The 15,015-nt window shown below is 33.3% G+C and overlaps 1 protein-coding gene across 2 annotated transcripts in view; it reads left to right on the plus strand.

Annotated features, from left to right (window-relative positions):
* PLXDC2 (plexin domain containing 2) overlaps nt 1-15,015 on the plus strand; it is a 518,304-nt gene that overhangs the window by 189,968 nt on the left and 313,321 nt on the right. The window lies entirely within an intron of this gene.

Genomic DNA, 15,015 nt, shown 5'->3' on the forward strand with positions numbered 1-15,015 from the left:
AGTGTTAACCCCATGTCCGCACCCTTCTAATTGAACGAGGCCAGAAGCTGGTCGATCCTAAGCATAGTTGCCAAGATAATCTTCCACAGGTGCCAGACTGACTATTTGTTTCCCTTATTTGAAAATATTTGGTGGCCTCCTGTTGACTCTAGGATAACGTGCATTTATTTGCTTAAAAAGTTTGCCAAATCTAATGGTTTTTTCTTAATCCTCATGCTCCTTAACTTTCTCTATTGATTACTCTGTCCTCCTGGATACTCTGTCCTTTTTTCTTCACACTGCTCTCTCCTGATTTTCTTACATGTCTGACCAAGTCTCTGTATCCTTGTTTATCTGTCACACCTGCTAACTGTGGGTATATCAGACATTGTTTTCTTCTTGCCTTTCATATCTTCCTTCCTATCTCTTATAAGTGTTGCTAACAACACCACTTCTTTGTTCTTATTTTTCACTCTCAGTTATTCTGTCTCTGTTTCTCTGTGTGCGCCTCTATGTGTCTCTCTGTGTATCTGTCTCTTGTCTCTTTGTCTTTGTATCTCTCTCTTCTTTCTCTCTCTCAATCTCTTCCTCTCCCATCTCTGTCTTTCTTTTCCTCTCTTTTCTTCTTTTTTCTTTCTCCCTCTTTCTATGTCACTCTCTCTCCCTTTCTCCTCCATTTCTCCATTCTTTCCTTCCTGTTTCAATCCTTTTGAATTCTAACTGCAGCCTAATTTTCTAGGATTATTTCATTTTACTCCTTTTTACAAGCTGCCTTCTAGCTCCACTGCTGTATTTAGGATGCTATCTCCTGCCACCATACCATTGCCTGGGATGCTTCATATTCCTATTATGACCCCCCCCCCACTTCATTTATTCCTCTTAGAATCTGTAGCTTCATTTAAGCTTTAGCTCATGGACCACATTCTCTGAGAAACTTTTCCATTAGGTTATGGATTAGTTTTATTTCTTTTTTCTTTGTGCCCCTAATGCTTTAATACATGTTTGTTGAATTGTAAATTGGAAAAAAAGGAAGCATTGGGGAAAGAGCCAAGAGCATGTAGGCAGCTCTTCTCCCATCTGCTGTGTAGGATATTGTTATATCAAGTAAATAACAAAACTCTACTTTGAGAAAATACCTAAAATATAGTTTCACAAATCTGAAAGTATGCAAGCAAGCACTTCTCTTCACTAGGTTCCTGCTAACAGTAAAGGGGAAATATAGAACCCATTATAGCTTGGAATTCACTATTGTAGAGTGGGGTAGATTTACACAAATTTGAAAATAGTTGTCTCCATTGCCTTAGGAAATAGGATAACTAGCTAAAATTTAATCACTGCTAAATCCATGGTTTATATGATTCATATGATTAGATTTTTTTTCATCCTGTTGTCCGTGATAAACCATGTGATGTTATAAATTTTGAAAAGAATAACAACACACGCATTTTGTGATTTTTTTGGCAAGAAGTAAAAAATGTTGTCCTATGGAAGAGTTTGATAGAGTATATTTGTCACCTGCTTCTATCTTACTGTCTCTCTTTGAAGAGAGCTGTCTCTTTTGTTGCACACACTTCTTTCTGCCTGATTTGACTTCACAAGGGGAAAGAAATGGATGTGCATTTTGATTGCAGGGGCTTAATAGAAACAGTGGATATCCTAGATTCCATGTGTCTCCTCCTCCAAATGCTTCCACTGCTAGTGATAAGAATGGGAATTACTTAGTCTAAGAATGTGGACTGCCTTACATTCAGACTCATTTGTCTAGTTATGAGGTCTAGGCCAGAATAATATTCAAATGTATATTCTCCCTGATTCTACCACAGTCTAGACTTCATAATCCATGTCCACTAAGCAACAACAGCAAGGGGTCAATGGAAAAGATGCTCCCCATTTTGGCAGGAAGTAATTCTGGCTCAAATGAGGCTATTATTTTTCTTCCTTTCAGAGCAGTGCATCTCTATGATGCTGCCCAACCCCAGATAATGGAGGATTTTTAAAGCCTTTTATCCAAATAGAAGGATTCAGCTAAATAACAGAACAGGTGGATTCCCCATCCCTTCTGTCATCAAAGATAACATTTTTGGTGTCTTTTTCAATTTAAGGCTAATTGTATTTTCTATTGAATAAACAAGAAACTAGCAGTTGGCAAATATCACTCTTGACCTGAATGTTGATTTATGTTATGCTGTTTTTTGTGTTCCATCTATTTGCATGGATGTGTGACTACTCAACAAGAAAGGGAAACAAGCTACCTTCTGATTAGTTATTTAAAAAAAAAAAGTCATGTCAGCCTATGAAGAATAGTAAGAACTGATGTGGAGTGAAGTGAGCAGAACCAGAACAATTTATTTCAAAAAAAGAAAAATAATTGTCCTTAAAATCAAGAATGCCCAGGTTTGAGTCTTAGCCTCTAATCTGGGCTTTCTTGACTTTTGGGACAATTATTTTGTCTTATCATCTAAGTCCTGTCATTAAAAATGATGCTGCTGTCTCTTATGAGTATAAATTACAACTATTTGGAACTAGAATTTGCAGAACTTGGGAGTTTGCAAACTTGGGAATATGTGGTAGTAATATTAGTGTGGTGAGGACCAGTTGAAAATGTAATATATACATATTACATATATAAATATGTAATAAAATTACATATAAATATAATAAAATATATAAAGATACAACATTGAATAAAAATGAAACATAGATAATGTCAATGTTATAATTCTAAGAGGCACCCACAGGGATCTTTAGCTTTGTCGCCCTTGTTTCTATGTTTTGTGACAAAGAAATCATATATCCAGTTTAATCATACAGATGTCCATAAGTATCTCTTGTATTCAAGATTGTAGAGATACAAAAATGAAAATCTTATTTGAGCTCAGTACTTCCTGTGTGAAGAATTCTGGGGAATGAACTGTCTATATAGCTTTACCTTGCTCTTCATTACTGCATTATTTCAGATAAAAGGGAGGGTCAATTCTCTATTATGTGATGACCCATGATTCTGACAATATATAATGACAGTAGATCCTACTTCTCGGTAAAAGTCACTTTCGAGAATTTTTTTTTTTTATTTGTTTTGTTTGTTTGTCTTGGAAAGCTACCACTAACCCTTTATGTCTGGTGAAAGATGCTAGAAAGTGTTATTATAATACTCATATAAATCATATTACTGTATACTTGATTTTTGCCATTCTTCACACTTCAGATATTATTTGTAGGTAACAGATGCTATTCTTTAGATGTCCTGGGAAGTCTCTGAGTAAGGCTCAGAGTTAGGTGGTAAAATGGATAAAATGAGTGGCTAGTAGATTTGACAAGCAATATGGTTTATTTAATTCATTCTAAATTTCTCCTTCATTATCACTTCCATTCCCACATACTCTCAAATGAATACTTGTGAAATACGGATATGAAATCTCTGCTGGTAGAGTCCTAACAATCTCTGCATTTCAAAAGAGTTCCTCTAGAGAAAAGCCAAATCAGGTCTATAATGCATTTAGCCTGGGCTCTTAGCCCAAGATTCTGTTTGTACAAAACAAAGTAAAGTGGGGATTGAGCAATTATCCTGTTAATTTGATCAAAGTCAGTATCCACAGTGGGTAGTTTAAAACAAAGGAAAGGGGAAAATATCACCTTAGAGTGCCTGAATTATGGTAATACCCAAATTCACATGGAAATTTCCAGCAACCTCTCACCTTCAGAGCAAAACTCTGAATGGAACATAATTGAGAAAAAGTTCTTTGAGTATAGCTATGACAGTCCCTACACTCAAGCTCTGTCTTCCCTTCTCTCCTTTCCCCTCCAGTACTGTCAGTTCTAAATCACAGCACTGGCAATGCTTAGTTAATATTCAGTTTTTCATAAGTTGGGATATCTGGCTTTTTAGTTCAGAAAAAATTAAAAGCAGCAAACAGTTATAGGGGTAGAGGAGAGCTGAGCTTTTAGAAGCAGACACAAGCATAGCAAGGAGACTTGGAGAGTCTGACACTGAAGAAGCGGGGAGAAAATTACTCTCACACATGCACACAATAATAGTAGCTATTTAAATGTCTTTCTCTATTACCACCCAGGAAATTGGACTGTTGAAGAGGAAGCAGTTAAGTATAACATGGGGATGAGGAGAGGAAGAATTTCACAGATTTGAAAGAAAACAAAATGACCATCTAATCTATCTCCCTCATTTTATAGATGGAAAAACTGAGGCATTTGAATTAAAGTTAATTAACTTGTCCAAAGTCACATGTATTGTAAATATCAAAGTATAAGATGGGTTTCTTTGGGTGTCTGTTTTGGTCAAATTATTTAAAGCACTGTCTAAACTCCAGTTTGTGCAGAAAGCCCTAAAACTGTCTTTCCTTTCTGCCTATTTTTTTTTTTTTTTAAGTAAACACATAATTGGATGCCGTGTGTTTTTCAGATGAACAGGTTGGAAAGAGTCTTCCTGCTGGCTCTATCACTTCTCTCAAAAGATGTAAAAAGATGTAATTTTCCCTTAATATTTATTTCAGAAGATTGGCGTACAATGTTTCTATTACTCATGAATAAGACATGTGGGCAAGTGTATTTGTCTATACAGATGTGACAAATAAATAAATTCTAAAATAAATTCTGCTTATATGCAAAATAGTAATTCAGTCATTTCTCTAGATAAAGTACCCTGGCTATGCCTTAAGATGTGCATGGTCAAGCTTGGTTAATGTATAAGTAAAAACAATTTGCTTTTCATGTTTCCATCATTGAAAAACACAAGCACATATTGGTATGTGTTATTTGGTAGTTAGGTAACTTTTCTTAGGTGTTCAATAAATATGTATCAAATACCTACACTGGTCACCAGTCCAAGAGTAAAAGGTCCCATAACTCTAACTACCCACACTTTGAACTCTAAACAGCACCACTGACTTATCCCATATATTGCCCCTGCATTAATAATTGAATTATTATTAACTCTGTTTGTTTTTCAAGGACTTTCATTCTACTACATTATAGCTTCCCTTACAAATCAGAGATTCTGAGTTTGGGGCTGCCTAGTTAGCAGTTCTTTCCCTGGTGACCATACGAGACATTCTTATTCTTTCTCACAGCCTTGTTGCATACTATTCTAATCTTCAATTGTGTCTAGAATCTGAGTTCTCTTTTTAACTTTTTTCCCTTCATTTAATATGCCATTTCTCTTTAAATCACTCTGTATATATTCTATGTATAATTATACATATATGTATATATGTATAATTATATATATATATATATATATATATATATATATTCTATGTAAAATTTTATAGTTGTACTTTTTGAAAACATTGACTATTTACATTTTTTACTTCATGGAAAGACAATACAGTATAGTAGAAGGAAATGTAGCTTCATTCTCAGAAAGATCAGGTTTCTAGTTGTCCCTTTGATACATATTAAGGTATAGGACCTGAGGCAAGTTATTTAATCTCTTGAATTTCTGGGATAATAAATTTCAGGTAGGTGCTTACTAGCATGGGGAGAATTCCCTTTACAAATAAAATTATTCATGTGTGTTTGTATAAAACTTTAAGTTTTTATATACATTTTGCTTTCCCCAATCAGAACAGAATATGTTCCTTGAAAACATGAAATATTTGCTTTCATCTTTCATCTCCAACATCTAGCAAAGTGTCTGACACATAATGTGGTATAATGGAAGGGGTAAACTGATTTTGGATTTAGAGGAACTGGATGCAAAATCCATGACTAAGACCTATAAAATGTAAGTGACATAACCTCTTAAGGGTTGAGTTTCTTCACTTGCAAATTAAGAGATTGGATTGGATTTCCCATGAGGTCCTTTACAGGTCTAGAACTAAGAACCCATAGGCTTAGGTGTAATATATGTAAGGCCCCAGACAAGAGCATTTTTCCAAGCTTAAGAATGAGATTAGATTTCATGAGGTTCTGGGAGGTTAAAATTATAAAAGGGTTATTGATACCATCCCCAGTGGAATTAAAATGTTTTCTCCATTAGTAGAGATCATAATTGAGTTTTTTTGCCTATAGGGATTGTTCATGTTTTCCTGATTATTCTGGGGAGTAGTAGTATCTTTTTTTTTTTTTTTTTTTTTACTTCCTTTGATATTTTCCAATTCTTTGTGTAATTTGTATTTTTATAATTATTTTTAATAAGTGAAATTTATCTTCTCTCCCACAACTTTCTTATTAGAGAAAAATATCCTTGTAACAAATGTGGGTAGTCAAATAAAATATATTTCTACACCATTCAAATTCAATATCTTGTTTTATATTTCTTCCTGAGTCCTTCAGAAGACAAGTAGCTTGCTTTTTATTGTCTTCTAGAATTGTTTATGCTTATTGTGTTGTTCAGAGTTCATGAGTTTTTCAAATTTTCCTTGTCGATAATAGACATTATTTAAAAATTGGTATCCTGATTCTGCTGACTTCATTTAGCATTACTTCATGCTTGTTAATATTTTTTACATTATTTTTAAATTTTATTAAAATGTTTAATGTTAAAGTTTATGAAGCTTATGATAGCAGATAGATCATGACGTCCGGACCAGGAGTCAGTATCTGGTTTCATATGATTCTGCTGCTCGCTCCTATGTAACTTCAAGCAAATAGCAACCTCCTGCGGGAGGGTGTTCAGTTTTCATTACTAGACATTAAGTCCCTGCTGGCTCTCAGTCTATAATCCTATGATCCTGTGGTCTTAGGATAGTTTTATTTCTAGCATAGTTTTTTTTTTTTTTTTTTTAAATTGTGGACAGGGTCAGATCACTTTACTATGTCTTCTCAAATGTCATTTCTACTTTCTAAAACATTAGAGTCCAGATGAATTGATTCCATTGTCACGGATCATGGAAGTAATGTTTTATGTAAATACTAACAAATCTGTTCCTTCTTTTTGGGTGTCTTTTTGTTGTCTTCCTGCCAGTTTTATTCATGATTGCCCTTGGGATGATCTGACTCTATGGTATGTTTCTTACGCCAAGCTGTTTCTATACTCATACTCATCTCTGTCTCTTTTTACTATACAATTTTTACTATGTTTTGATGTGATGTTCCCCTATGGACTATTTTCGAATGAATCTTTATTCAAAACTGGCATTACTCTGTTTGGCAAGGAAGTAAAATGTTGTAGAAAAGGTGCTTTCTAGAATTTTTGTGGCCTAATCCTTGTGCTACTTTTTTACTAGTTAAACTTTTGAATGAAATAGTGAAAATTATGCTCAGTCTCTTAGCTATTTTTCTTTGAAAAGGGGTATTGACAGTTTGAATAGGTCAGTGGAAAGTTCTTGCAATTATACATTGCTTTTATTCTTTCCAAAAGAGCATTGCTTATGACCTTTGTTCTAAATAGTTGATGTTCTTACTGCACACAGATAGCTAAGTAATATAACCAAAACGCAAGAAGCAAAGGAAAAAATGGTCCTCCCTTTGGTAAAGCCAACCTTCACTTCCACCATGGCAGTTACACACACATGTACATACATACATACATACATACATATATATATATACATACTTATATGTCTATATATATATTTGGTAGCAGAGATTAGTAAAAATTATTAAGAGTACTATAATTTTTGGCATTCTTTCACCAGAAATTTAATTGTCTTCACTTAAAATATAAGCTGTTTGTGCAGTACCCAACATAGTATACTCTAAGCACTGAAACCATCAATACTATCTTTCTTGTAATATACATAGATATAAAACAAGATGAATTTGTAGCTTCACATGACAGTGGCTCACAGACTTTCCTTAAAAAGCATAGGAATTGATGGAAAAGGCTTTATTGTGTACCCAAAGAAAGGAAGATCACCATTTCATGGGAATAAAATGGGGGAAAATAATTGGTTTGTAGTGTTCTTGCTGAGTTCATTCACAACCCACTGCATTTCACCATGAAGTTTGCTGTTTAGACACAAACATCTGCTTCAGAGGTTAATGAATTAAAGGAATTATTAAAACAACTCATGTTCTCCAAACCAAAACAACATATGCTTCTGTTCTAAGTTACTTCATTGAGGCTGGAGACACATAGAAATAAGGGGAAAATATTGGGAACCCACTCATTTAAAAAATAGAAGAGACCAAGGGCCTATAAGAAATTATAGTTAGAAATTAAAATACAGAATTTTGTATCATATTCCCTTTCCCATCACTTTTCCTCCTCTAAATCATTGTTTGATTTAGCACAAGAATGAATAAAATTTAGGGTAGATAGTTTCCTTTGGTCCCTTCTTTTGTGGTTTTGCCTCAGTTCTTTCTCCTCCTGAATGATCATTATTGCCTGTGAGTACAAGGGTCATATGATGGCATGTGTTTATATAACACTTATCCTAGGATTGAGGGTTTAAGAGCTTATAGTTAGACTGTTTTATAGATGAGGTAATTAAAGTTGAGATGGTTAAAAGATTTGTCATTAAGGCCTACAGAATCAAGACTTGGAATTGAAGTCAGAAAGTTGGAAATTGGGTTTGAATCTTATCCTAGAAATTTATTAGACTTGTGATACTGGACTTGTGGTTATTCTTCCTTGAAACTCAGTTTCCCTATCTATTTGAAAGGAATAATAACATCACCTAGGTCACAATTTTTTTGTGAGAATAAAGAGATTTCATATATGTATGTATACATATACACGTAGACACATATGTGTATACACAAAGATTTACATACACACATGAAAAAGCATAGCTATTTACATATGCACACACACACACACACACACACACATTTCTTTTTGTCTGAGAGCTATTATCATCCAGGTCACATGGGGAGGATCAAATTTCCCGCTCAGGGACTTTTAGTTTTATAACAGCATGGATGTGTAGAGAGAAAACTAAACTAAGGGTCAAAGAATACAGCTTTCTATCCTTAGTATTAACTAAGAGACATAAGGAAAGTAATATCATTTTTATGCCTCAATTTCTTCATCAAAATGATGTTTGATTTCTTACATTGTCTTTCATTTTTAGAATTATATTTGTTTGTTTGCTATAGGCACTTAATAATGTTTATAATTAGAATGTTGAAGGAGACCAAAACCTGTTGCTGCTCTTTGCAGGATTCATTCCTGAACAGGAGCCAATGTTTTTGCAACCATGTTATTTGGTTTTGATCCCATCTTTCATCCTACTGTTGATAAGCAGAAGTGGGAAATCTTCCTTAGTCCTGCATCATTCAAATTTATTCATCAATAGACTAAAAATTCTATTTCTAATGTTGCTATTTTGCTTATTCAGAAAAATTTCATGGGTCTGTGCTCTTGGTTAACCCTATTTATTTCCTCTTAGAAAATCAGCCAGTGGCAGTTTTTAATTTTCAAAAAAAAATAAAATAAAATAAAATAAAATAAAATAAAATGGAGCAGAAGTAGTAAATCAGGCAGAAGTTATAGCAGCAATTATTGTTCGTCCTTTAAAAAGATAATGAGGGTGAAAAATAGAATGTCACATTTCTTACTCAATTAGAGATTATTCTTAGCCTAGCAGATCAGCTCCTCATTGACTAGAAAATTGGGACAGAGGTATAAGTGTCCTTCAAAGAGATCTAAAAAGAATAAGTGGATTTTCTCCATAGTTCTACATTCCTCTTAACTCATTGATTTTACTTACAATAATGAGAGAGGTATCTTCCCCTGCCCCCGCCATGAGGCATACAGATTATTAACTATTGGCAGCATGATTTGTTTTCAGATCGTAATTAAAATGCATATTCTCTTATTTTGTTCATAAAAGTGTAATCCTAAATGTAACAAAAAATTTTTGCACTTCCTTGCCCAGCGCCTTTAAATTTTTGTAAGATGATCTTACATTTTATTTCTTTTTTCCCCCATTTCTTAGCTACAAAACAATTCTGTATTCATTAGCATCATCTCTGCTTACCATTTTATTGACTAGTAATGAAGATTTGCTTCCAATCGAGGGTCTTTGGGGGGTTTCTGAAAAATCTAATTCTCCAGTACACATTTTTTTCATGTTTTACAAAGATGTTATGGCAATTGATAGATTAAGTATAATAATATATGTTTCTTGAGGGCTTGCGATGGTTGCTTGTATTATTATTGTCCCTCTCTAATACAATGCTTGGAATATAATAACTACTTAATTAATATATGTTGAGTCTATCTATCTAATTATCCATTTATCTGTCTCATTGTGTGTCTCTCTGTTCTCTTTTTTTTGCCTACTCTACCAAAGACAGAGAATTCTTTTCTTTTTTTTTTTAGAAAATTATGTTTTATACTTTGGGGAGTAGATATTCCCCTCCCCACAGACATATCTTGGACCTGTGATTTCACTAAGAGGGAGAATTTCATTTGTAAGCAAACTACCATTGAAGATCAGCACCCATATTGCCTACCTTAGCTCATCCAGCATCCATTAAAGCTAAGACTTTAGGCTAGATCTTTATGGAGTTGAAACCCAGCTCTTTATATTCTGTGCCACAAACTCTCATTTTTATTGTCTACTATTGGCAATTAAAAAAGGTTTGGGGGGTTGGTTTGGCTTGTCTGGTCTTGCAGACATTTTATGTTGGTTTTATTTTGATTTTTTTTAAACCAGCCATCAATTGTTGCTGTTTAGCCATGACCAAGTATCATAAACCATTCTAAATTCATTTAGGATCTAAGCTTTGTAACCATATTCAAGTGCTGTTACAAAAGAGCTTGTGTTTGTCAGTAATTTCTACAATCAGAAGCTGAATAATGAAATGCCTATAGCTCAGACATAATCAGTGGTCAGGTTACATAGCTTAATTATTATTATTTTTTACTGATTTTTATGACTGCATATGACAAGCACATTAGAATTCATGTGTGATATTTTTCTACTGTAATTTGTAATATGATAAATTAGGGAACCCATAAGATAGGAGATAATTTAATTTTCAATGATACAATTGTCTTTTGGACCTAATAAGTCACTAGCAACATTTATAGCCAATGGAATCTCTTATTCCAGGTTGCTCATGGACTGTCTACAGTTTAGCATCTGCTCACTATAAAATAAAATAACCTGGTCTTCTTCAGTGCTGTATCAAGCTAATAATGTGGACAGGTCTAAGTCTAAAATCACAAAATTGTAGAATCTCAGCATTGGAAGGATCCTTTGATTAAATTAAGTTCAACCTTTACCTGAAAAATCTTGCTTTCTTTCTCATCCTTAACATGTGAACACAGCCAGACTCTGCTGCAAGGCTTCTCATGGGGGTACAGATGAAGATCACTACTTTCTGAACAAGAATGCTCTACTTCTGAAAAACCCTAAATATTAGGATTTCCTCCCTACATCAAGGGTTCAAATCAACTTCTTTGTAACTCCTCTCCATTGTTCCTATCTCTTCCAACTGAGATAAAGTAGAACAAATCTAATCTCTTTTTCATATGAGTCCTTCATATATTATAAAATAGTTGGTACATCTCTCCCTAACATAAAATATCTTCAGTTCCTGTCAGTCAACAAATATTTATTATATGCTTCCTAAGTGTGAGGCATTGTATTAAGTGCTGAGCATACTAAGGGTGAAAGATAGTTCCTGTTCACTAGGAACTCACAGTTCATTGATGTAGACAAAATGTAAAAAGCTGATTACATGCAACCTAATATAAACATAAATATATGCATAAATATACATACAAAATAACTTGGAAATAATCAATAGCGGGAAATAACTAGAATTAAGAAAGATTAACAAAGTCTACTTTTTTTTGAGTATGGGGTTCAATGTGGCTTGAGTTCCTTCAACCAATTTTTACACTTTTGTAGAAAAATATCTTATATTGCATTGTTACATATAGTAAACATGATGATTAAAACATTTTTTCTATTTATAAGTATAAGGTCCAATTTCAGTGTTGATATTTGACTGCTTCATCTGTATAGAAAAGAGTTATACTTAAATGTAAGATTACTGTGCTTCTTCTATAAGAAGAAAGAACTTTTACTTGTAAATTACTGTCCTTCTTCCAAGATGAATCTTTCCTACCAAGAAAGAATCATGCTTATTTTTCTAGTTCTTTGCTTTTGCATGGGTTGATTACAAGTTTGGATGAAGTACAGCTCTATCAGAAGATGAAAAGGGAGACAGAAAATTGCCAGGTCTTAATGGGAGTTTGTGGTGACATTCACAAAAGAAACAGATTGCCTTAATTTTCTTTTTGTCTAGTTTATCCCTAAAAGAAAGCTTTTTATATTACTTTATTTCTTTTTTTTTTTTTTTTTTTTCATTTTCTTGCCCCAGTCAGTCACTGATGTTTGGATGTCTGGAATTGTCTGGTAACAGCGAGAAAAGGATTGAACTTTGCAGCCCTTGGGACTTGGAAACAATCATTGGGAACTAGCAGCAATGAGCTTTAGAACACACTTTGCTATGCATTGTTCCAAGGCTAGAAAACTAAACAGAAATAATGCTTTGGATTGCAATGTGCTGAACTAAATGAATTAATTAAAAGTAGCTGGGATTAGTGTTCTGCTATAGAAGTTGTTCAAGGAAAATACAACCATCCCCAGCAACCATCCCCCACTAGAACAAATTAAAAAAAAAAATCTTTGAAGTTGAGAGGAAGATGGTGTTCTATAATTAGTGGAAGAAAATCTTTTTAAATTGTGTTTTTATTAAGCAAGTATTCTTAATTCTTTTCCAACCTTAAAATATTTGATCCTGAAGCTAAATTTTGTTTTTAATCAAGTTGCAGTTTAGCTTAATGGAATTTCCTACTTTATGATATGAAAATTTAGGTTGTTTTGTGAGTTTTATGACATTTGATGCCTTTACAAATAACTTATATTAAAGTATATTTCTGTGCATTTATGGAGAGTCATAATAATTTGTAAGTTATCTATATTGCTGAAGAACTTCACAGTGAAGATCAGAGTCCCCCTATAACTCAGCAGAATAGTCTTTACTTTTAGAGTGGTTGTTAGAGTGGGATGTTAGAGTGGCTAAAATAACAACAGCAATAATAGTAAAATGAGTTAGCCTCATAATGCCAATTATCCACTAAGAAGTCTTCCTGAATTTAACTTAAATTGTCATTGGAGGAAAGCTATGAGACAGTTTAGTAGAAAGGAAAGAATACTATCTTTAGAGTAAATGGTTCTTGTTGTTCAATAATTTCAGTCAGACAATAATATCTGACTCTTTGTGACTCCATTTGGGATTTTCTTGGCAAAGATATTAGAGTAGTTTGCCATTTCTTTCTACAACTTACTTTACAGATAAGGCTAACAGGGTTAAATGACTTGCCTAGGATCACATAGCTAATAAAGTATATGAAACCAGATTTGAACTCAGGATAGGTCTTTCTGACTGTAGACCCAGTACCCTATCAACTAGACCCCCATGTTATTCCAGAGGGAATGGGTCTGGGTTTAAATTCTATGTCCACCACTAGCTGTGTGGCTCTCCATTACACACTTTAACTCCCTGATATTTAATTTCCTCATTTATAAAATGAGGAAGGTGGGATTAAATAGATTTTGTAACAAGAGGGGTCCCTTCCAGCTCAAGATTTATGTCTTTCTGATTCCTATTCAGGCTTATACTTAAAATCTTTCTAACTTTGTATGAAACTCTTTGACAATTCCCAGAGCATAGATAAAAGAAGAATCGGAGCAGACATTGGTGGAGGACTACAGTGAAGGAAGGAGTCTAGACCTTAAACCCAATGTTTTCTTTTTCTGGTATTATATTTATGGGAATCAAAATTCATATTTTGAAAACAATTACAGATTCACTTACTTAGTGGTCCCACATAATGTTTTTCTGTATCTTAATTCATCTCTCTTGCTTGGGGAGGACAAAGGAAGAATAAATGAACGAATTTTAAAAACCATCCATTAAGTCCCTGTTTTGTGCCAAATATTATCCATATAAAAAACAAGACAGATTCTGTTCTCAAGAATAGTGCACTTTAATCAATATAACATCACTGGCTTTTTATTAACAGTTAATAAGATCACAAAGAAGAAAATCATGGAAAAATTAGTAGAACTGGGATGTTTCCCTTGCTTTATTTGAACATTCCTTCATTAGCTGCAGAGTAGTGATATTCATACAAAAACTTAGCTGAATACATTCAATGCGCAATTATTTGCCCAAATATGCCAGAACTTAAAAAAAAAAAAAACTCATTAGAAATTGATTCACTAGGCATCTACACATTGCTCCAAAAAAAAAAAAAATCCAAGTTCTGATAAAAGGAAGAGGTTTTGCCTGATTATTATTCCATGTTTTTCAAGATCCTTCAAATATAGTAGTGCTTGTAAACTGTTTCTGAAGTTGTAAAGCATTATCTGAATATGTTACATTTCTCCGACAAAAAAACTGGAGAAAAACACCAAAAAAATTGCTTATACAGTTCTTTCTTGGCATCTTTCTTTTTCTATTAATCCAATTCCATTTTCAGTGCCTGCTCATTAACTAAAATCTTCTTCTTTCAAGGAATTATCATGACCTAAGTTGCTAATTGGTTGATAAAGAGCTTGACTGAAAACCAAAATCACTGTCTGACAAAGACAAAATTAAATAGCAAAAAGAGCAGTATTTTTGAACAAATAGATTCTCTATTATATCCCCAAAAGGCTAGACATAAATTGAACATTTTTTGTTCTTGTTGTTGAAACAGTTTTACTAAAAAACAATGATGAATATTCAAAGAACTTTGATTCTAAGTTGATATCATACTTCTTATTTTGTTAAACCTGAGATGTAATGCATTTTGTACAAATCAAAATCCTTTCATATGAATCAGGCAATTTGATAAAAATATCATTTTCCTTATCATTTTAAGGAAAGTATTAAAACCTTTTTTATATGATTATCACCAATGAATGCAAATTATAGCAAATGACTCTTCTTTCAAGATCTTTATTGATTTTCTTTTATGGCCTGATTATAAAGGATAAAATAGCAGTAAATTAACTGAAGGAATGAGGTCTAGCTCTAAAAAAGTCTCCTAAACGTCATTCTTTCAATTCATTTACTGCTGTTTTATCCTTTATAAGATGACATTATAACATCAGAATCTGGGAT

The sequence above is a fragment of the Antechinus flavipes genome, chromosome 5 (genome assembly GCF_016432865.1).
Source record: "Antechinus flavipes isolate AdamAnt ecotype Samford, QLD, Australia chromosome 5, AdamAnt_v2, whole genome shotgun sequence".
Taxonomy (NCBI): Eukaryota; Metazoa; Chordata; class Mammalia; order Dasyuromorphia; family Dasyuridae; genus Antechinus; species Antechinus flavipes.